Source organism: Camellia sinensis, chromosome 8 (assembly GCF_055761805.1).
Source record: "Camellia sinensis isolate YWXY chromosome 8, ASM5576180v1, whole genome shotgun sequence".
NCBI classification, from domain to species: domain Eukaryota; kingdom Viridiplantae; phylum Streptophyta; class Magnoliopsida; order Ericales; family Theaceae; genus Camellia; species Camellia sinensis.
The window spans coordinates 185,224,813-185,249,858 of record NC_138968.1 but is presented as its reverse complement, the minus strand read 5'-3'; the positions used below and the strand labels follow the sequence as shown (position 1 = coordinate 185,249,858).

Sequence of the window (25,046 nt, the reverse complement as noted above, 5' to 3'; positions counted from 1 at the left end):
GAAGGAGTAGGGTATCCCTACCTCAAGAGAAGAGACCCAAAGGAGAAGATGAAGAAGACTCGAGATGCTCCAAATCCAAAGATTTTCGGATCAAAACGTAGCCCACACCAAGCTCTACACTTTATACAAAGGAACTAGGGTACTAGAACTAGATGGATTTGTAGAGAGACGATGAGTGTACAGAGAGAAATAGCCGAGGCTAGGGTTTGAGTAAAGAAGATGATGGAAAAGTGAAGTGTAACCCGCTGCTGCCAACTGATATATTCGAGACTCGCTCGAGCGAATGAGTAATCGCTCGAGCGACCAGACACAAAGAAACCTCGCTCAAGCCAACAATTCGAAGCTTCAAGTCTGCAACCCAGAAGCACGCTCGAGCGAAGAAAAGCTCGCTTGAGCGAAGAAACCCAAAACATAGTCCTCGCTCACTTGAGCGAAGGAAAGCTCGCTCGAGCCAAGAAATGCAACCTTCAGGTCCAAAACTAGACGCAGACGCAAGCTCGAGCGCAAGACTTCTTGCTTGAGCCAACTGACACACTACTCGACTCTCATTCGAGCGAAGGAACACCGGCTCGAGCGAAGGAACTAAAACACAGAGCTCGCTCGAGCAACAAAAGCCTCGCTCGAGCAAAGACACCAAAAATTGGGCAGCAACCATTTGTTTCAAAACATACCCAACCTGTTACAAACCTGCCCAATACATCCCAAAACTCAAATACAAGGAATTAAAGGATGAAAAAACAACATATACAACAACCGACATCTGCGGAACCGAGTCCGGAATACAATAATCAATGGAGGGAAAATCGGGATCGTTATAACCTCCCCCCCTTAAGGAATTTCGTCGCCGAAATTAGTTACAAGTTTCAAAATTATGATTTTTCAATTCTCAACAATAATACAATTCCATATTCAACATCTTGACCCATTACCGGTCATCCCATCTCTTTTCAAGAGGCAACTCACAATATAATTCAATATGCATTAACAACATGCTTTTCTTTGTAATTCAACAATTTCCAATACTATATTCCATCATTCCGTAACATACTAATGTTAATGATATATTTGCATTTCTACAATACATTTAACATATATAATGTCAAATTAAACTTCCATTTTCCAGGCATATTCATTAATACTTCCATAAACTGAAACATATACAATGTTTTACAACTTAAGACATATTCAATGTTCTTAAAGTTTATCAATACAACAAAATATCCAACATAAGCTCAAACATCCATAAATAGATCCGGATACTTCTCTTGGACCTCCAATTCACGTTCCCAAGTGGCTTCCTTCGCCCCGTGATATTTCCACAAAACTTTTACCAAGGGTATCGTCTTGCCTCGCAAGACTTGTTCCCGTCTATCCAAGACCCTCACCGGTCTCTCCTTATACGAGGCATCCTCATCAACCTCTAAGTCGGTCCAATCCAAAACATGTGACGGATCCAGCTAGTATTTCCGAAGCATACTAACATGAAACACGTCATGCACTCCGGACAACTGCGGCGGTAAGGTTAAACGGTAGACAACCTCGCCAATCCTCTCAAGGGTCTCGAAAGAGCCAATAAACCTAGGGGACAACTTCTCACTCTTTCCAAACCTCATCAAACCCCGCCTAGGTGATATTTTCAGAAAGACATGATCACCCGCCTCAAATGCCAAAGGCTTCCTCCTACGGTCGGCATAACTCTTTTGGCGACTCTGGGCTGTAACAAGCTTTCTACGGATGAGCTCAACTTTCTCCATCGTTTCCCGCACCAACTCCGAGCCCAACAAAGGTGCATCACCCACCTCCGCCCAACACACTAGAGACCTACACAGTCGGCCATACAAGGCCTCGAACGGTGCCATGCTAATACTCGATTGGAAACTGTTATTGTAGGCAAACTCCACTAAGGGCAAGTGCATCTCCCATGACCCACTAAAGTCAAGGACACAGCCTCGAAGCATATCCTCAAGGATCTGAATAGTACGCTTGGACTGCCCGTCAGTCTGAGGATAATAAGCCATGCTAAAGGTTAACCTAGTGCCCAGGGCACTCTGTAAACTTTGCCACAACCTAACAGTAAAACGTGAATCTCTATCTGAGACGATCGACACTAGGACCCCGTGCAACCTCACTACGTCCCGAATATACAAGTCGGCAAGATGATCTACCGAATCTCTCACGTGCATAGGAATAAAGTGCGCTGACTTAATTAACTGGTCCACGACCACCCAAATAGCATCACTACCCCGCTGAGTCCTCGGAAGACCTACAACGAAGTCCATCATGACATGCTCCCACTTCCACTCGGCAATAGGCAAGGGTTGTAACAAACCTGCTAGCCTCTGATGTTCGGCCTTCACTTGCTAACAAGTAAGGCACTTAGATACAAAAACTGCCACATCCTTCTTCATACCTCGTCACCAAAATTGGCGACCCAAATCATGATACATCTTAGTGCCCCCCGGATGCACCGCAAGGCATGAATGGTGAAACTATCGGAGTACTTCCTCTCGGCAAGACTTTGGCACAAACAAACAGTCTGGACACCTCACACTCAAGTCAGGATACACAGTCAAACCTTTCTCAACCTTCCCACTAGAGATCTTCTCCCGGAGGGATTCTACCTTAAGATCAATTCCCTATGCCTCTAACACTCGATTCACAAGTGTAGGCTGTGCAACTACAGAAAACAAAGTCGCAGACTCAACAGATTCGCCCAGAAGCAAATCAAATTCGCCAAGTGCACCCAACATTTCCCACTCCCGGATGGCTATACAAGCCACATCACTAATGGATTTCCTGCTAAGGGCATTGGCCACAACATTGGCCTTCCCCGGATGATAATGCAACTCGAAGTCGTAATCCTCAATAAATTCCATCCACCTCATCTGCCTCAAGTTCAAGTCTTTCTTTGTAAACAGATACTTCAGACTCTTATGATCCGAGAACATCTCGAATCTCTTGCCATACGGGTAGTGCCTCCAAATCTTCAAGGCAAAAATCACAGCTGCTAACTCTAGGTCATGTGTAGGGTAATTTCTCTCGTGTATTTTCAACTGCCGTGAGCCATAGGCTACCACCTTCCCCTCTTGCATCAGCACACAACCCAAACCCTTTCGTGAAGCATCACAATAAATTGCATAACCCAAGCCTCTCTCCGAAATAGTCAAAATCGGAGCGGTGGTGAGTCTAACCTTAAGTTATTGGAACGACTTTTCACAAGTCTCACTCCATACAAATTTGACCCCTTTCCTCGTCAATCTAGTCAATAGTGAAGCTAGCCTGGAGAAATCTTTCACAAACTGGCGGTAATACCCAGCTAATTCCAGAAAACTGCGGATCTCAAAAACACTCTTAGGCTGTGCCCAATCTTGCACTGCCTCTATCTTGGATGTATCAACAGACACCCCTTCCCCGGAGACTGCATGGCCTAAGAACTTAACCTCTCTTAGCCAGAACTCACACTTCTTGAATTTGGCATACAGCTTATGGACTCTAAGCAACTCGAGCACCACTCTCAAGTGTTCCTCGTGCTCCTCCTCCAAAGGTGAATAAATCAGAATGTCGTCCACAAAGACGACCACAAAGCTATCTAAAAATTCCCGGAATATCCGGTCCATCAAATCCATAAACACTGCAGGTGCATTGGTGAGCCCAAAAGGCATCACCAGAAACTCATAATGGCCATACCGCGTACGGAATGCCATCTTCGGGATATCCTCCTCCCTGACCCTCAACTGATGGTAACCCGATCTCAAATCTATCTTAGAGAAACAACGGGACCCTTTCAACTGGTCAAACAAATCATCTATACGGGGCATGGGGTACTTGTTCTTAACCGTAGCCTGATTCAACTTCCGGTAATCAATACAAAGTCTCAAAGCCCCATCTTTCTTTTTAGCAAAGAGGGCTAGTGCTCCCCATGGCGAAGTACTAGGGCGAATGAAGCCCTTACGTACCAACTCTTGGAGTTGAATCTTTAACTCACTCAACTCGGCTGGGGCAAAACAATACGGTGCCATGGAAATCGGTGCCGTGCCAGGCACTAAGTCAATAGAGAACTCGATCACTCGATGAGGTGGTAAACTAACAAGATCCTCGGGAAACACGTCCGAGTACTCACAAACCACTCTCGGCAATACAGTCTGGGTCTCATCACTCTCACTACTCAAACAGCTGGCGAGAAGGTAACTAAGCTCACTCCGTCCTCGCGGATCATACACTGGTGGCAAAACACTACCAACCCGATCCCCCATGAAATGAAAGTAATCCCCGCTCAGGGTACATACAGTAACCCTCTGGCAGTAACAATCGATAACAGCCTGGTATGACGATAGCCAGTCCATACCCAAAATCACATCAAAACCCGACATAGCCATAACCACAAAAGAAAATGGAAGCCGGCAGTCGGCAACCTGAATATCACAACATCTACACCCTTGCTTCAAAATTAATTCACCCCCAACTAGTGATACAACACAAATAGGAGATGCTAACTGTGCCAACTCCAACCCCAAAACAGATGCAAATGCAGCAGATATAAAGAAATGGGATGCACCCGTATCAATCAACACATTAGCAACCGAGATGCAAAACAAAAAGGTACCTCTCACAACAGATTGAGCCAGTACAAGATCCTGCGCGGTAACAGCATACACGTCTTGAAGGTCTCCAATCTACCTGCTCACCTCTCAAAGCATAAGATGATATACAAACTGAGACGATGAGGCTCCCTGATTGGCCCTCGAGGCCTGAACTGACTGAGCTGACTGATGGCTCTGTGTTTGCCTAGAACTAGATGCACCAGATATGCCACTCAACTGCGGGCAAAACGTCTTCAGGTGCCCAGCCTGACCACAAAGGTAACAAGAGAGCGGCTGAGCTCTGCCCTGACTCTGGCTCTGAGGACGAGCCGAAGATGAAGCTGCTCTCTGCCCTCCTCCCTCTGCGGGCAAGCTGGAGACTCGTGGCCCAGCTGACCACATTTGTAACAAGTAAAGTCTCCCTGACTACCTCTCCTAGAGCCTGAACTCGGCACTGGAAAGGTAGATCTCGCAAAAGCAACCTGGGACTGCTGAGGGTTAGAACCCCTTTGCCTCCTACCATCCCCCTGGCCATCCTGACTCCTCTTAGAGCCCCTCATCCTCTCCTCTTCCTCCTTCATAATAATCTCAAGATGGGTTGCAGCATCCACAAGACGCCCATACTCCCGTGTCATGGACCCTGCAACTCTAAGCTTAAGTCTGGTCCTTAACTTCTTCTCGAATTCAAGACAATGGCGTTCCTCAGACGCCACTAACTCAAGAGAAAACCTCGATAAGCTAGTAAATGTGGCCTCAAACTCGACCACTGGTGTATTCAGCTACTTGAGCCGACAGAACTGATCCCTCAACTTCTCTCTAACAGCGGGAGGCAAAAACTTTTCCTGGAAGGCACCAACGAAAGCATCCCAAGTCCCACCAATACGACCCCGAACAAACTTCCACCACTGACCCGCGTCTCCCTTCAGCTGAAAGGACGCCAAGGTCACCCGGAAACCTCCGCCTTCGATGCCAAGCATCTCAAACGTCTTTGTCATCTGTTCAAGCCACTTATCAGCCTTAAGTGGCTCTTTAGGATCCCCTAAAAACTCATTTAGAATAGACCGGAAAAACTCCCTCTTCAGAAAAGAAGGTCCTTCCTCAGCAACATGGGCCTAGACTTGATTCTCAGCTCTGAGAATGTCCATGGATTCCCTCAATGCTCCTGCCATCTCGTGGGCTAAGGCGCCCATGGCCTGCTGACCTACTGGCTTGGTCACATTGGCCTGACCAACCCCCTCCTGCTGCATCAGAATTTCATTCAGTATAGGCATCTCCTGCCTCCTAGTCCTACTGCGCCTACCACCACGTCCTCGTCTTGACATCCTAATAAAGGCAACAAAGACATTAGCACATTCACAAATGTGTCGAAGCTATTTCACTCGTGTCCTAATGCATTGGACAACAGTAATTCATTCCACGTAAGCACATAATCACGTAGGCACTTACGAATTTCATTTTCGGATAATGACAGTCCCGAGGTGTTGCTAGAGTTCCGGTTAGAAACAGCATTGATCAAGTGCTTTTCCAACGGGACTCCCAGAAACCCAAGGATCCAATCAACATCCTAGAAATTAAATCCTATGCCCATATAGTCACATAAGCATGTTATCACATAAGTACATAACATTACATCTAAGTCTCTAACAAGCGAGACAAACCCATTGTGGTACTAACCACTTCCCACATACCCAAAGTATTCAAACCCAGTACGCTCTTATACCAAGTTGTAACGCCCTCAAAATACCACACATAAACCCACATTCTTGACATGCATAGACATAAGAGAATAAAGCATAATTCCATTTATCAGAGTATTCATTACCAAAGTATTACATGTTGACAACAAAAGTAAATGCCTTACGGGCTTATAACTTTCCAAGCCAATACTTGGTTACAAAAAGAGAGTACTAACTCAAATACACTTTAAGCCCTTGGCTTGAATTTACATGTAATACCAAAAGTGAACAACAAAAAGATCTATCAGCCTCAAAGCCTCCCAAGCTACGTCCTTGGAGGCGGCATATCACCTGAACCTAAAAATGATGTCCCATATAGGGTGAGCCAAAGCCCAGTAAAGATATACTAAACCAAGTATGAGCAATAACTAAAACGTTAGCATATGATAAATGATTAACACTTGTAAATCAACTTACAACACATTCCAATTCCATGACAATTACATCTGTGTTTCATTCCACTTTCCTTTACTTATCCAATTTACATTCATAAACCTGGCTCAATATCTAGCCGAACAATTAAATGAGACTACAACTCATATTAAAACACTTCCATTATTCACAATTCATATAAGACTACAACACATATTAAAACACATCCATACTTCAATTATCTACGTTATGCAAATGTTATCAAGATTTCGGGACTTTCACCCTGGACACTCCGGCCAACTTAGTTATCAATGGAGTCCATCCCCTATCTCCTCCCGAACTGGTTTGAGAGTGCATCCCCTATCTCCTCTCAAACCATGGAGTACATCCCCTATCTCCTCTCAAACTATGGAGTACATCCCCTATCTCCTCCCAAACAATATACATAGACAATGTATTTAAAAACTTGTCATATACAATGATCAATCAATACACATATTCGATGTATTATTCCAACTGTCATATTCAATGACATATTCAATGTGATTTGTTTCAATTTTCCCTAATCAACATACAGTGTCTACAACAATCCAGACTATCCACCACCGATAGCCCAAAGCAGTTATTTCTAAACAGATAATAAATTTATCAAACAGATAAAATACCAACATTTTCATAGGTGAATGATTAATTTATCCAACCACACCATTCAATCCCACAACTTCCTAATTTCATGATTTCAACTCAATTTCACATTTCCCCAAATTAATTATTCGAATTAACTATTCAACATAATTAGGGCATTTTCCCCCTTTTTCAAATGTCAACCCTAAGGTTTAATTTCATCAATTTAATAACAATAATTCCATTTTCCAAGGTCTCGAATACACATGGAGTTTAACATTTGAAAACCCCCTTTTTATAACCTCAAATCAAACCCTGACTTTCCCAAAATTACCAAACAACACCAATTAATCAAAATGACTAAAATTTATGTCAAAACCCATCAGAAGGAGTAGGGTATCCTTACCTCAAGAGAAGAGACCCAAAGGAGAAGATGAAGAAGACTCGAGATGCTCCAAATCCAAAGGTTTTCGGATCAAAACATAGCCCACACCAAGCTCTACACTTTATACAAAGGAACTAGGGTAGGAGACCACTAGAACTAGATGGATTTGTAGAGAGACGATGAGTGTAGAGAGAGAAACAGTCAGGGCTAGGGTTTGAGTAAAGAAGATGATGAAAAAGTGAAGTGTAACCCGCTGCTGCCAACTGATATATTCGAGGCTCGCTCGAGTGAAGGAGTGGTCGCTCGAGCGACCAGACACAAAGAAACCTTGCTCGAGCACACAAAGCCTCGCTCGAGCCAACAATTCGAAGCTTCAAGTCTGCAACCCAGAAGCACGCCCGAGCGAAGAAAAGCTTGCTCGAGCGAAGAAACCCAAAACATAGCCCTCGCTCGCTCGAGCGAAGGAAAGCTCGCTCGAGCCAAGAAATGAAACCTTCAGGTCCAAAACTAGACACAGACGCAAGCTCGAGCGCAAGACTTCTCGCTATAGCCAACAGACACACCACTCAACTCTCGCTTGAGTGGAGCGAAGGGACTAAAACACAGAGCTCGCTCGAACGAAGACACCAAAAACTGGGCAGCAACCATTTGTTTCAAAACACACCCACCCTGTTACAAACCTGCCCAATACATCCCAAAACTCAAATACAAGGAATTAAAGGATGAAAAAACAACATATACAACAACCGACATCTATGGAACCGAGTCCGAAATACAATAACCAACGGAGGAAAAACCGAGATCGCTATATAAACCATTAGGCATGCTAGACTAGTAAGCACAATTGCACTACAAGTACAAAAAGCAAGCAACAAATGCTCCAACCAACCCAAAATAGAGTTTAAAAATGTAAAAATAGAGCGTAAAACCTGTTTGAACTGAGCTAACACAAGTTACAAAATCAAGCTAATATGTGAAGCAACCTAGGCATGGAAGCAAGACAGAAGGAGGGAAGGCTAACCCCTCCTATTTTAGACTTCAAGAGTTGATTTTTACCACTGAAATAACTATGGATTTCTGTGTTCAAAAGGGCCAAAAAGTTTGATTTAAAGGTGGTAAGAAATGGCACAAAAAGCTTCACAAGCCAAAGAGCAAAAAGAGCAAGACAACCTCCTAACCCACCAAGACCTAAACTACCATTTTTAAACCTTAAAAACAGAGTTTTTTATGGTTGAAAAAATAGGTCAAAACAGTGTAAAAAGATAGCCAAGCAATTGATTATAACAAAGTCTACAATGCAAGTCCCTTACCTCTTGAAGCATAACACAAAATCAGTCACAATTCTGAGCTTAAACCACCCTTAGAAGCTCAAACGAAGCCTTAAAGAACTTCAGCTCCAAGATGAAGATGTTTGGTTTTGGGTCTTAGTGCAAAAGTGTAGAGAATTCTAACTTTCAAGCACAAAATAAGAAGAGAGGGAGAGAGAGAGAGAGAGAGAAAGAGAAATTTGCTCAAAATTGTCTAACCCCTCAAAATGGGGGAGAGACCCCCCTATATATAGAAAATCAAGCCAAAGGCTTGCATTCATCCCTCTATACACGTGTATGGAGATGAGCACCAGTGAACAACAGCTGGCATAGCTGACAAAGAAATATTTGAAAAATGAGAAAAATGGATGTCGGCCATCATCAGTGGCCAACTGGACATCAACATAGCCGACCGGCCACCATTGGTGGCCGACAGGCACAAGTCATGGCCGGCAGGCTAGGGGGATGGCCGACAGGCCACCCTCTCCTCAAAAAGTGAAGCAACAAGCTCTTGGCCCACAACCAAGCACAAAACAGACAAGATTAGATGCTCCAAGGCAAGGCGCTCAATCGAGACCTTCAGGGACTCAAAACGAGCACGAGCAAGCACAATCATCGGGTGTTGAAACGATGACGTCCAAGTCTTGAGGACGGTAAAAAATGGGGTGTCTACAGACAATAGACCCTAAAGCTCGTGTATTTGAGAGTAGAAATTGTGATACTTGTACATAAGTCCTGTCGTGAGCTTTTATAGATTCCGCACTACACAATCCCAATAGGACTCCAATTCTCCTTATAAGAGTTCTCATAGGAATCACACTTCCAAGGATAATGCCTAGCTTGATAACTCCCTACTTACTGCTAACCAAGTGAGATGATTTAAACCTCATACCTTGGCTCAGTAGCACACTCAACCGAGCTAGCATGGCCCTGCTCTACGCCGGACAGAACCAAGACGGTATTCGGCCGAGACAAACTTCAGTCTAGTACACTACAAATAATACCCCGATTCGAGCTGCTATTTACATCTAGTCCATCTGTTCTAGTCCTTGGACCTCAAGACCGAGCTATTGAAGCTCTTAGCTCGAGCAAAAGCGTGCCCCAACAAACTGAGAATTCTACTCAGCTCGGCCCAAATGCTTAAAACAAATAGACCTAGCTCGACCTAGTTTATGCATATAAATTACCCTCTCAAAATCATTTTTAACAAAGGAACTTTTTTGTTAGCATCATCATATTTGTACATCTCAAACTCAAACAATATTTGAAAATAACAGAGTTAAACAGTCTAATTTGTGACAAGTGGAAAACAATGAATCAAGCTTGGAATTACGTCCAAGTTGTGATATTCCTAGGACTGTAAGAAAAAATTGGTGAACCAAGTTTCGAGATCAACTGAATTTCAATTTTTGGTACCAGATTGAAAATAAATTGCTATAGCAAAATGATTTTATATTTTGATTATATAAGTGCTAATAAATAAGCGATTAACGCTAAAATAAAAAGAAGAAAAATAATAAATTTATAAAGAAATCAGCATTTTTCTTCATTTATTTATTTATTTTTTTGGGTGAAATTTTATACTTTGACTAAATATTAAATTTTTCCCTCAATTGGAGTGAATCAAATATATTTCTACCACTTTTCTCGGACCCATTGAAACCTCAGCCGGAGTAGAGAGCAAGACAATTCTCTGTTACTAAAAACTCGAGATGGATCCAAATCAACTGCACTAAAGCCAATTGATTGGTTTTTAATTTAAATTATTTGTCTATTTTCATTAAGTAAAATTAGCAAAAAATTGACACGTTAATTATTAAACTTAATATTGGTGTACATAAAATATCTAAATTTTTTTTCGTTCAGTTTAATAATTAAATACCCTTTTTTATCAATTTTATTTAACAAAAATAGAAAAATGGTTTATATTGAAAATAATCAAAATTTTAAAAATAAAAAACTAAAGATTCATTTTATTAAAAGGTCAAACTTTGATTTATTTATTTATTTATTTATTCATTTATTATATTTATAAGGCTCTATTTGATTAGAAAGAAATAAATGATGAAAAGTGAAAATGGAATAAAGTGAAGTAAAAAGAAAGAAAATAAATTTTCTTGTATAAATTTAATTTGGATGAAAATTTGCAAGAAAATAAGAATCCTAATTATAAGTAACTACTTTTACAACAAATTTAAATTTTCTTGTATTTTTTATATTTTTTTGCAAGAATTACAAGCTTAGTTACCATCCTATTATGTGTTGTACAAGAAAATTGACTTTCTTGTAACTTTCACCACTTTCATGCTAAACAAATTTTGAAAACAAATTTTTTTTTTCAATTTCCTTCATTTTCTATTATATTCATCCTAACCAACATAAGCATTTACCTTTTTATTTAAAATAAGGCCATTTCCAATGTTGTACCAAATCTATCACCAAATCTATCACCAAATTCAAATTTGGTGAAAAATATCCTTCTTTTTTTTTTTTTGTTTTTTCTTTCTACTTCAATGGTTTCATCAAACATATCAAATTGAGAATATAACAAATGTTTCACCAAACTGATGATGTCTGGCACCTTTCAGCATTTTACAGTGCATAGTCATTAAGTGTTAGGCCCACTGGACGACCGGACGGATGTCCACCCGGTCATTCTCTTAGTTGAGTATCTGTATCTTCCTCTCTCTATTTTTTCTTCAACTTTACATATTTTACACACACTAGTTCTAGAAAAAGAAAGTTAGTGAGAGAGAGAGAGAGATGGAGAAAACAATCGAGAGACAGAGAGTTCTTCTCCACCACCTTCGTCCTTCCTCTACCTCCTCTTCCCTAGAGAACATCGATTCTTCCCTCTTTGTAGGTTCTAAATTCACTTTCTTTTTTCTTTTTCTTTTTTGGTGATTTGATTACTTTAATGCATAGTGTTAATTATGGGTTTTCCCATTTGTTTGTCCATGTTCTCGTATACCTATAATCTCATCTTTATTGAGGTTAAAATATGATAATATCATAGACGGGTTTTATTTTGAGTTGCTAGAATACTCTTTCAGCTTTACTTTTGTTCTCTTGTGCATAGCTGAGAAATTGACATGCTTATACATTTGTCTCGATCGTCCATTGTTTGTTCCCTAAACTAAATTAAACATCATTCTTCACACCCAGGCATCTATCTACGCTACTGGGAGTAGTGCAGCATACCATAGGAGTTTTGTTTATGGGGATGCCCATATAAGTGGGTTGGTTTTGGTGATTACATGAATTTTAAGGAAGCTTGAAGCATAGTTAACCCAAACAAGTACAATTCTTATGGTATGCTGGGTTAATGAAGAATCGTACTTGTCGGTCGATCGGCCGAACTTTCGGCTAATCATCTCCCTAGTCGACTGGCATTTTGTTGATAACCAAAAATTCACTGTTGAAGAGCTGGATACAGATAAAGGAATTCCTCAAATTTTTACTCAGATTTGGTGAAATATTTGATACACCGTTAGAGATGTTCTAATACCTGCCTTTATTAACCCATAAATTATCTAAAAAATTATCTCCACCACACCTTACATGAATCCCACATGAACCGTACATTACAAATTAATCTTTACCACATAAACACCCACTGAAAAAATTCTAAATAGATAAGTGTGGTGAGTAGACTTGCCCTTTTATTTAGGCCCCATTTGTTTGGCCGCTTCAACGGCCGGATTGGACTAGGATTGCTGTGGGTCTCACTCATAGCATATTTGGTGTTGTTTGGAAAGGTTGGCTTCACAATCTGGACGACTTAGTAATTCTCCTCAATAAGGGGATTAACTTGGTTGGGAAATGAGTGGAATTAAGAAAATAGTGATTGGTTTCAGTCTATCCAATCGTCCACCCAGACTTCTGGTACAGTGCAAGGCCAAAAAAATATTCGGACAGACAAAAAAATAGTTGGCCGGCCAACTTTTTTTTGTTTAACAATCCCAAGTGCACCTTTTGTTTTAATATTTATTTTAATTTTTTTAATACAGAAATAATTTTTTTAATTATTTTATTTAAAAATAATTTGACAATCTCATCATTAACCATCTCCTACACTATTATAAAACAAACACACTTTTACTTAATGCTCTTACTAACAATTCTCATATTAACAATCTTTTCACTAACCATTCTCTCACTAATAATCCCCTCTAACCTAATCCGCCAAACAATTGTGGCCTTATTGTCATAAATTGGGTAAGAGAGATCCTAATATCTCGATCTGACTCACACGTGTGAATGGAAGTCACTAGTAACTTTCGTTGCGTGGATTGGACTAAGTTTTTAGATTGATCAAGCCCATAAAAGCCAAAATTGAAACTGATCTTGCTAGATAAGATTGGGCTAGACTCATTTGTTCAAGTCCATTGGGCAACAAATCTAGGTTCGTCTAGGCCTAGCTACATGACGAGCATTTTGCATCTGAACCATTCATGGTAAATTTTGGGTTTAGACTTCTGATTTCTAAAATATCTTTAATTTAACTTAATCAGGTAGCAACTGTGCACCACAAATTTCCCAGTAGGATATAGTCTACAATGTGTGGTCGAATGATGTGCACATTTTTCTTATTTTGTCTTCCCAAGTCGCATTCTATTTTTTTTTTCTTTTTTAAGAAAAGAAGTCGCATTCTATTCGTACACCATGGTTTGATGGCCACCACATAAAAAGGGCCTTTGTCTTTATATTTTTTAACAAGAAAATATTGCATGTGGTCTTAGGCTTTTCATAGGGAGGCATTTTCCATTCATTTTTATTTTTTATTTTTTATTAGCCTTACATATGCAATAATAAAACCTTAGACCTTGATACTTGGTGACATAGATAGACATCAGATTTCAATATAGAGGACGTTAACAGATATATTAATTAAATTTTTTAAATAAAAAAAAACTACAACATTAATTTCTACATTTAGATCTCCAAGTTTCATATTATAAAAAGCCAACCATTCAAAACTTTTGAAAATTCAAATGAACGAACCATTTAAAGTTTTCAAAAACCTTTAAAGAAACAAATTTATATAATTTAGAGATAATTAAAAATTAATATTATTATAATATAGTATAGGTTTTTTTTTTTTTTAATTTTAATCGTAGGTCTCATGTTTTTTTGAAAAGAAATTTAGAATTGAAAAGGGAATTGAAGGAAAAAAATTAGTTTATATTTTATTAACATATACCTTTTTTTTCTTTTTTTTTTCCTGCTTTGCCCTTGCAAATACTTACTTAAATTCATGATTCAAATACAATTTTAAAACCGATCATATAGTTTGAGTTTTTTAATTTTTTTTATTTAATAATGTAAATGAAGGTTTATTTATAAGAGATTTTAAGGGTTTTATAAAATGAAGGGTGATGCTACTTAAACCAAAAAACTAAACATACATTTCAACCCGAATGATGTGGTATTGCCTTAGAATATCAGGAGAATTACATATCAGTGGCAGTTAGAAAAAAATATTTACAAAAAAGTAATAAACATTATAACTATTAATAATTAAAATTATAAACTTTTTCACTGTTGTGTAATAATTTTTCAAAATTGACTCTGAGTAGTAATTTCCTACAGAATATCTAAGGTAACTCCATCTCTTATATCTTCTCTAATTATCAACCAATTATTTTACTTACACATCGTTGGGTCTAGTCTGAAAAATAAACTTGCACGTGATGCTATTTAGACCCAAAATTAGGCCCACTTTTTAAACCCAATAATGTGGCATTGCCTTAGAATGTCTAAGGTAATTTTCTCTCTCAAAGTACTTCTAATTGTCAACCAATCATGGTAATTACATGAAAAATGATATAAAAACTCCCTTTTCAAATCGTTCAATCCATCATTTCTTTCTTGGGTGATTCAGTAATTCGGGGAATACAGTCACGTAATATTCTGTGGTATATAATTGATGAAAAGGTAAAGTATTGATTATTTATGTTGCATGATTGATAAACATGAGGAGCATAATAAATAATAATTAGTGAGGGAGTATGGATACATGATATTCTGGGATGATAGATAGATATATATATATATACAGAAATAAATATGATAGACCTTTTTATATGATTATGTTGTGTATGTATAAACAATGATATTATTATAAACCATAAGAGGGTGGGTGGTTTGCATGTGTAGAAAAGACGGGGATTGGAACCACAAATATAAATTGTGTTGGATCAAGATTTGAATAAGAATTTTTTGGAAGAGAGGAATAATGAAAGAGAAGTGACAGAAATTTAATTGATATTTTACTCATGTATTCATTTTTCTTTTTATTTCTCATTATAAATTTCTTCTCAAATCTTTGAACTTAAGACAACTTCTCTCTCTTCTGGTAGGTATATACGAGATCGTTTTTATTTTTACCCTCGAATCATTTATTTTTTAGCCGGTGACACGACGTAGCATTATACTCAATATTTGTTCATTCTCATATTCTCTTATGTTGTGTTTGGTTTATGGATTTAGGAAGAGACTTAAAAAGAGAAAGGAAAAAAGGTGTGTGAAAATATATAAAATGTAGGTATATTTTATTTATAATTCACTTAATTTTATTTATTATTTTTTTTGGTCCAAATCTTTTATCAAATCTAAGAACCAAACACATCCTCAGGAAGCCAACAATTTTTGCGTAGAGCCACTATTTTCTAACCTCTACGGGCTGATCGCCATCTACCTCCTGTCACATATAGATGTAAATTTGGCCTGGCCTGGCCCATGTTGGGCCTCGCAGGCTCCCGCCAAAATTTGGGTTGGGTCAGGCCGAGCCACAAGCCTGAAAATTAGGCCCAGATCTGGGGGTACTTGGGCCTTGGGCGAACCGGGTTTGAGTGGTTCTTAAGCAAGCTGATGGCCAAGGGGGCTGGGCCCACAGGCCAAGCTGGGCTTCAAAATGATGACCCAAGCTTAGGCCCAGAGTCTCAGGCAGAGCTTGGGCCTGGGCGCGGGACCAAACAGGCCTAAACGGGCTGTGTTAAAATAATTTTGTACATGTATAAACAATTTTGTGCATGGTTTTAAATAATAGTATTAGAACAAGTATTAGTAAGGATACGATTATATATTAATCAATATCAAACAATATCGACCAATATATCTATAAATATTGATACCAAAAGTCTAAAATCTTATTACAGATCAACTGATATTTAAAATCTGACAACATGGACACAAAAGAAACTACATGGAATTTTGTTGAACAACCACGTTTATTATCATGGAATTTTGTTGAACACGTGCATTAATAGATATGTTATGAGAGTAATTCTAATATATTGAATTAAATGAATAACACAATAGCAGAAGCCTGTATATATAGGCTGAAAACAAATCGAGATAGGTACATAAGAAGATAGAGATACAATGAGATTGAGATAGGGATACAAGGAGATAGAGATAAGTATAGAAGGAGATAGAGATATATCTACAATACAAATACATAATTATAATAATATACAGCTAACACCCCTCCTCAAGCTTAAGGTGGTAAGGCAGATATCAACTTGAGCTTGGAGAGGAGATCAGAGAAGCAACCAGGAAGATAAGCTTTGGTGAAAAGGTCGGTAGTCTGATCAACAGGGGTAACAAAGAGAAGACGAATAAGGCCACTAGTAACGTGCTGGCATATAAAATAGAAATCAATCTCAATATGCTTCGTGCGATCATGGAAGACATCATTATGTGCAATCTTAATAGCACTCTGATTGTCACAATAAAGAGTGAGGGCAGCAGAATGAGAAACTCCCATGTCAGAAAGAAGCCAACGAAGCCACACAAGCTCCTGAGTAGTTTCAGCAAGAGCACGATAATCGGCCTCGGTACTAGAACGAGCAAGAAGAGTTTGATTCTTGCTATGCCAGGAAATGAGAGAGTTTCCCAAGAAAAAATAGAACCCAGAAGTGGAACGACAATCAGTAGGATCCGCGGCCCAATCGGCATCAGAAATGCATGTAGTTATAGAGAAGAGTGAGGGAAGTATTGAAGACCAAGAAATAGAGTTCCTTTGAGATAGCGCAAAATGCGAACCAGAGCATCATAGTGTGGAGAACAAGGAGCAACCATGAACTGACTGACAATGTGAACAGCATAAGTAATATCTGGACGAGTAATCGTGAGATAGACAAGACTGCCAACTAGTTGATGATATAAAGTGGCATCAGGCAATAGGGAACCGTCAAGGGGTGTAAGACGAGTCTGAGGATCAACCGGAGTAGTGGCAATCTTGCAATCGATAAGGCCAGCATGAGCTAAGAGATCAGAAGTATACCTGGCCTGGGTAAGAAAATAACCAAAGGAATCTTGGGAAATTTCCAAGCCAAGGAAGTAGCTAAGCAAACCCAAATCTTTCATCTCAAACTGGCGATTGAGAAACTATTTGAGACTAGAAAGGCCCACTATGTCATCTGTAGTGATAATCATATCATCCACATAGAGGAGAAAGAGAATGGTACCACACTCCGTCTTAAGTATAAACAAGGTAGAATCATGGGCACTGGAGGAAAAACCGAAGTCACGAATGGTGGAGCTAAACTTGGCAAATTAGCCACGCGGAACTTGTTTCAAACCATACAAAGCATGGCAAAGTTTGCAAACTTTGTTTGATAGAACAGAAGAACCAGGAGGAGGTTGCATATAAACTTTCTCAGTGAGGTCACCATTGAGAAATGCATTCTTCACATCCATCTGAAAAAGACTCCAGTGGCGAGCAGCAGCAACTACAAGTAAGCTGCGAATTAAAGTAAAACGAGCAACAGGAGCAAATGTTTCCTCATAGTCAATCCCATATTCTTGAGTAAATCCCGGGGCTACAAGGAGAGCTTTGTAACGCTCAATGGAACCATCAGAATGAGTTTTGAGCTTCTAAACCCATTTGCAATTAACAGTACTCTTTCCAGAAGGAAGATCAACCACATTCCAAGTATGAGTTTTATCGAAAGTTTGCAGTTCATCAGTCATAGCTTGTTACCAAAGAGGGTTAGAACAAGCTTCTTGATAGGAAGTAGGTTCATGGGAGGAAAAGGCAGTGGAACAAACAATATAATCACGGAGAAGAACAGAAGGTTGGCTTACCCCTGTAGAGTGACGCTCTAGTGGAAGAGGAACCTCAATGGGAGATGGAGATGGAGAAACGTCCACAGGAGCTGGAGAAGGTGTAGGACCGTCAGGAGACACAAGATCCTTAGGATAAACGATAGGCGTAGGCGACTGTGGAAGCATGGAGCCAGAATTTGCATCAAATTCATTAGAAAACAAGTCTATAGAAATATCGATAAAGCCTGGTGAGTGGGTGGACTGTGGTGGTTGAAACTTGGAGAGATTGGAGAACATTTTGTGTTCTTAGGAGACCACATGACGGGAAGTACGAAGGCTCTTGGAGATAGGATCCCAACAATGATACCCTTTATGTTCTATACCATATCCCAGAAAATAGCAAAGGCGAAAATGAGGTTCTAGTTTAGTGTGTTCATGAGGCCGGAGTAGAACAAAACAAGCTGAACCAAAAACTTTAAGAGTGGTATAGTCAGAAGGAGAACCATACAAGCGCTCGTAAGGAGAAGTGTTAGTGATGACAGGTGTAGGGACACGATTTATGGTGTAAATGGCAGTGAGGACAGCTTTCCCCCAAAATTTTTCAGGACAAGAAGAGTAAATGACAAGAGCCTGAGTAATGTTTACAACATGACGATGCTTCCATTCGGCTCGGCTATTTTGTTGGGATGTACCTGCACAAGATTGATGAGAGAGTGTACCATGAGCTCGAAGAAAAGAAAGAAAATTAGAATCTAAGTACTCCTTAGCATTATCAAAAAGAAAATCAGAATCTAAGTACTCCTTAGCATTATCAGAACGAAAAATCTTAATAGTACGAGAAAATTGAGTGCGGACCATGGCAGAGAAATCATAATAAATTTGCTTAAGTTCAGAGCGATTTTTAAGAAGAAAAAGCCAAGTATAGCGAGAAAAATTATCAACAAAAATCACAAAGTATCTTGACCCGTCCCCCCTTCCATGGTTGGTGTGGGGAAAGGTCCCCAAATATCAGAATGTACAAGATCAAAAGGAGCAGTAGAAATAGAAGTACATTGATTAAAAGGTAAAGCAGGTTGTTTAGCAATTTGACAAGATAAACAATCAACATCTTCAAGATGGGCACGACCTAACTGACCACTAGAAACCAAGGTTTCAAACGACTAAAAGGGACATGTCCTAAGCAATAATGCCAAAGATGAAAAGAAAACAAAGTAGATGACATATTAGATGCATCAAAAGAAGCAATGGAAGCAGTAGTAGATGATTTGTGTGGAATGCGGAGATATAGAAGCTTGAACAGATGTCCATGCTTACAGCCTATCCTAAGGATCTGTCTTGTCTGAGGGTCCTGCACCAAATAACCATTAGCAAAAAATGTAACAGTTAGACCAAGTTCACATAACTGACCAACAGAGATAAGGTTCAATTGAAAAGAAGAAATGTGATAAGTATCAAAAAGAGACACAGTGGAAGTAGAGATTGGGCTAATGTGACTAATAGACACATGAGAACTATCAGTAGTGTGTATAGTAGGAACAAAAGATGATGATGAGAAAGAAGAAAACATAGTGGAGTCAGAAGTCATATGATTACAGCGTGCGGAATCAAAATACCATGAAGAGTTACCTGAGGTCACTAAAAGAGTAGTAGAGGAGGGAGTACCAGATTTGGCGAGCACTTAGTTGATGATGGACTCAACATCATCTACAGAGAAGGAAGGAGTAGTGGAATCAGTGGAGTGGTGAGTAGAAGAACCCTCAGAGGCAACAGCAGTAGAGCGAGAACCTTGGCCAGAATTGGACTGATCCCTAGAACGAGAAAACCTAGTCTTAGATGAAGCAATGGAAGAAGCTCGAGGACAATTGCTTCGGAGATGACCTGGAGCAATCTTGTGACACGTCAAGCATTTGCGAACTTGGCACTGAACAAGAGAATGATTGGCTGGGAAGCGGCGGTTGCGACAATAACTACATATACTAGATGGCTGAGGAGATGAAGAACTCTGAGATGATGTCGTAGTAAGAAAAAAAACCATGGTTGGAGATTTGAGTACCCCAAAACAAGTCTCCTCTAATAGTAGCTCAGTAATGGCTTGCTCTAAAGTGGGTAAGGGCAATCAATGGAGCAAAGAAGCACGCGCTAGCTCAAACGTGCTATGAAGAGCCATAAGAACCTGTAAGAGTCGCTGATGATTTTGATAAGTAATAAACAGTTGCATGTCTTTAGAATGTGCCCATGGAGCTTTAGAAAGAGCTAGCTGATCCCAAACAGATGACATCTGGGATAAGAAGTCATTGATAAACTGACCAGGTACCTGGCGCACGTGATGAAGTGTCTGCAACAATTGATATTGGTGAGCATGGCCAGTGGTCTAATAACGTTCCTTCAAGAAATCCCTAATTGCTTTGGCAGGAGAGGTAATGGAATCATCATCCTGAAAGTGTCCAAACTGAAGGTTGAAGGAAGGAACATAAGTAGCCCGGAACCATGTGATAATCTGGTAGTTCTTGCCTTCCCTTCATCAAGACGGTCATCGAAAGCAGATGCAGTCTCTATTTCTGCCTGGATAGGTTTAGAAAGAGTACCAGTGATAATACACCAAAGACGCTTCCCTTTGATGAATCCAGAGAGAGCTTGGGCCCAGAGAACATAGTTGGACCCATCAATTGTAACAGAGATAGAATGGATGTTGTCAGAACGATCCATGATGCGTAAGGAAGGGGGGGAAAAAAAAGAGAAGAAGAGGCCTTGTAGAGACGAATTTGGCCAAAACAGAACACAGCAGTAGATTCAGGAGGCCGAAAATAGCCAAGGTATGTTCTGAACGAGCCAAAAAATGACCAGAAAGGCAAAGAATTGGTGGATTGAGTTGGTCAACTAGGGCTGACATCACAACAAAGGCTGACGTCACAAAATGTATTATGGTTTGGATTATTTAGTTTTGAGAGACTTCTGTGTAGGTCTTAATAGGTGAACTTGTTGTCCAATAAGTCTTATAATAATTAATAATATTTTTCGTCAAATACTATTCAAAACGTCACTAATTGTTAATTTTCAGTGATAATTTAAAAGTTGTCACAAAAAATGTCACTGATTATAAGTTTTCGCGACAATTTAAAAAGATCGTCACAAAAAAAATGTCATTAATTTTTAACTTTCAGCAATAGTTTGAAAAATTCGTCACAGAAAAATTGTAAGTTTTAGCTACAATTTATAAAAATCACGACAAAAAAAGTCACTAATTGTTAATTTTTAGTGACATATGTAAAAAATCGTCACAAAAATAATTTTTAACAACGATTTTATTAGGACTTATTTTCAATAGGACTTGATGGGAAACAAGTCCAACAAATAGAACCTATTGGTAGTTTACCCTTTAGTTTTTCAATTTCATGTAAATGAAGGATTATTTACTAGAGATTTTAAGGATTTTATAAAATTTTCTAGAATCCAATATCAAAAGTAAATGAAAAAAGATGGAAGAGAATGCTTTGTGAATGCCTCGCCTAAATTTTAATGCAAAATGTGAATATAAAAATATTTAAATTTAATATTTTGGCAGATTTGGTCGATGTTGGTGTAAAAAAATTATTTCTCAAGATTAAAATAGATCAACTATAAGATAGATAAATTATAATACATTACAATATTTATGAAATTTGAAGAGATTCTTAATTTTATATCATATCCTCTAACTTGATGATAACACTAATTGTAGTTTGAGCAAAAAAGAGGTCACGTAGTCTCTGCTATCGAATGTTACATAAAACAATACGGTGCATTAAAGGAAGAATTCTTAATTTTATATCATATCCTCTAATTTGATGATAACACTAATTGTAGTTTTAGCAAAAAAGAGGTCATGTAGTCTCTGCTGTCGAATGTTACATGAAACAATATGGTGCATCAAAGGAAGAAGCACTTGTTGAATTGCAAAAGCGGGTTACTAATGCATGGAAGGACATAAATCAAGAGTGCCTCTGCCCAACAGCAGCCCCAATGCCTCTCTTTATAGCGATCCTGGTATTCCCTCTTATTGTTTAACTGTAATCCGGACTCGGTTCCGTAGATTCGTTGTAGTTTTATCCTCATTTCTATCATTTACTCTTTGTGTTAGAGTTTTGGGTCGTGTTGGGCAGGTTGGGAATAAGTTGGTTGTGTTTTAAAACTTAGAAATTTTTGCCCAGGTTTTGGTCTCTCCGCTCGAGCGGCGGTTTGACGCTCGAGCGGGCTTTTGTTGTTGCCTTTACGCTCGAGCGGAAGTTTGGACGCTCGAGCGTGAATTTCCTTCTCTCAGCATTTTGGATGTCTGCAGAAGGTTCTGGGAGAGTGCATTCGCCGCTCGAGCGGATCTTTGGACGCTCGAGCGTGAACCTGTGTCTGACGCTCGAGCGGGGTGTTGTACGCTCGAGCGGACCGGTTATTATATCAGTCCGTGAAATCACTTTTGAATGACTTTTTGATTTCCTTTCTCTCTCTTTTTTTTTTCAAAACCTCCATGGGAGAGCACCTCACTCTAAAACCTAACTTCTCTCTTAGGATTGATCTAGCTAGACTGTTTTCCTCATCTTGGGCCTTTGTAAGAAGTGCGTTGATCGTCGAGGGCTTCGTTGTGATCCAAGAAATTTGGGATTTGGAGCACTTTGATTTCGGGTCATCTTCTCCATTTGAGTTCTCCATTTGAGGTAGGGATTTCTTTGTTCTTTTTCAATACTCCGTCTATAGATAGACATGTGGTAATTTTGTATTGCATAAAAATCATATCCATGTTGGATTTGTTTGAAATCATGAGAAGGAACCTAGGGTTGGGTATTTGAAAATGGTTATGTTATCATTGAGGGTTGTTTTGGGCTAATTGGAGTGTAAATTAGCATGTTGTAGTTGATAAAGGAAAAAGGCCTAAATCATATTTTGATTGATAAATTAAAATGGAGAATAATGAACCTAAATTGTAACTCTCTATTGTTGATGTGAGTTGGGTGAAGGCGTTAATGCCTAAGTTGTTAACTTTGGCTTTGGAATGGGTTGGAATGTATGTAGTGGACTAATGTGAGTTATGGCTTCCTTATTGGTAGAAATTGGGTTTTTGTAAAACAAAAGGGATGGGTTTGGTTTTGGTGACAACTAAAGAGACGGAGTTGGTTTTGTTAAAACAAAGAGGGAAGTGGAACTTGTTTTGTGAAATGGGAAAAGTGTTTTGAAATACGTATGAAAATTGGATTGTTGTTTCATGAGTGTTGAACACACACATGTGTGGAATTGTATCTTGAACTACCATGTTAATGTTGTTGTCGGGTTTGTGATCTCATAGTAATTGAGTCTTTAATAGGTGTACTAAATATTTGCATCTAGAGGTTTTGTCCTTGGTCATCGGTGGAGGATGACGTGGTTGTGTTGAATTGCCGTATATGTAATACACCATTGTTGATTGTACATCATATGTAATGAAATGCTGAATTACATTATTTTTGTATACTGGTTGGGGAGAAGAGAGGGGTTGTACTCCAGTGTGTGTGAGAAGATAGGGGATGGACTCCACACACCTATGTGTTCAGCGCTTATAATCAGAGGTATCATACCCTTCCAGCTAGCGCCTGGAGAACTGACACGCTAATAATCTAAGGTACCATACCCTTCCAGCTAGCGCCTGGTGAACTGGTAGATTGTGGTGAGAAGTGTATCTTTGGCTTACTACGCATATAGCTAGTAGTGCAGTGTTGTTTTGTTATTGTTTCAGTGTATCTGGAAACATTGTGGATTGTATTTGTTACAGTGTTGGAGGGACGAGTTGACTCATCGATTGATTTTATGTATGTAGTTGAGTTGTTATTTTTTTTTTATAGAGGTGTGCATGGATAACTATGAAATAATTGGAATTGCATTGAAATGCCAAATATGTTTTGAAAAGGCATATCTGTTGTATGTGTGACAAGTGGAAGAGTAATGGGCTTAGTGAATCTATTTTTTTTTCTAAGTAGTTGTTAATGTTATAAAAGATTAGGAACGGGGGTCAATGAAAGGAAAAAGGAAGGATGAATCGCTTATAGCGGTGAATTAAATGGTTGTTTTCAAGAAAAGTTCATATATATATAGTTATATATATTTTTTGTATAAACAGTCACATTATTATTCTAGTATGAGAATGGGTGTTCATGATCATAGCTATCTGCAATGTTGTTATTGTTAAGGAGCATGTTGAGTTCCCAACTGGACTATATGTTCATCCCACGTTGTTGAATCTTTTCAGGTGTTTAGCAGGGTGTGCTACAAGATTTGGATCTTCTTATTTGTTGGCCACGGGGCCTCAGTTATGTTGGCGGAATGCCATTGTTGTAAAGGGTTACACCCTTCTTCCTGTACTTTGAATGATGTAAGCCCAAGGGCAATTTATTAAGTTAGTTCATGTAATATTTACTTTGCATACAAATGAGAGTATTGTTAATCACTTCTACGGATTGAATGTATGAGTTTATTTCCGCATGTTATCTCTGAAATTGAATTAAGTTAAAGAATTTGGTAATGGCTCCGAGAAATAAAAAGTGGGGCGTGACACTCTTGTTACGAGTAGTCAATCTTGCACGAGTGATAAATGTTTTATACGAGGATGAAGAAGGATACACACATTTTGGAACCAAGCTCAAAGGTTTTATGACCTCGGTGCTTATCGATTCAATGCTAACATCGACATACAAAGAATAAAAGCCAATCACAAATTGGAGACATAATGTCTATGGGCCGACAAGATTTTTCAAAAATGGATCCATCAATAAATTTCCCAAAATCTTATTTATACATATGTATTGTGTGTGTGTGTGTGTGTGTTTCTTTTTTATTTAGTTATTTATTTATTTATTTATTTATTTTGTGTAACAGAACTAGTATTGCTCTACAAATAATTCTCTTTTTAACGAGGAAGTCCATATTAATCTCTTCCTAAAAGATTGTAATATGATATGAAATCATTTTTTGTAAATATTAAAAAATTGGT

General features: G+C 38.9%; 1 pseudogene; it reads left to right on the top strand.

The window, feature by feature from the left end:
• Window positions 1–24,757, top strand: part of LOC114256263 ((-)-germacrene D synthase-like) — a 296,423-nt pseudogene extending 271,666 nt beyond the window's left edge.
• The last annotated feature ends 289 nt before the right edge of the window (window positions 24,758–25,046 follow it).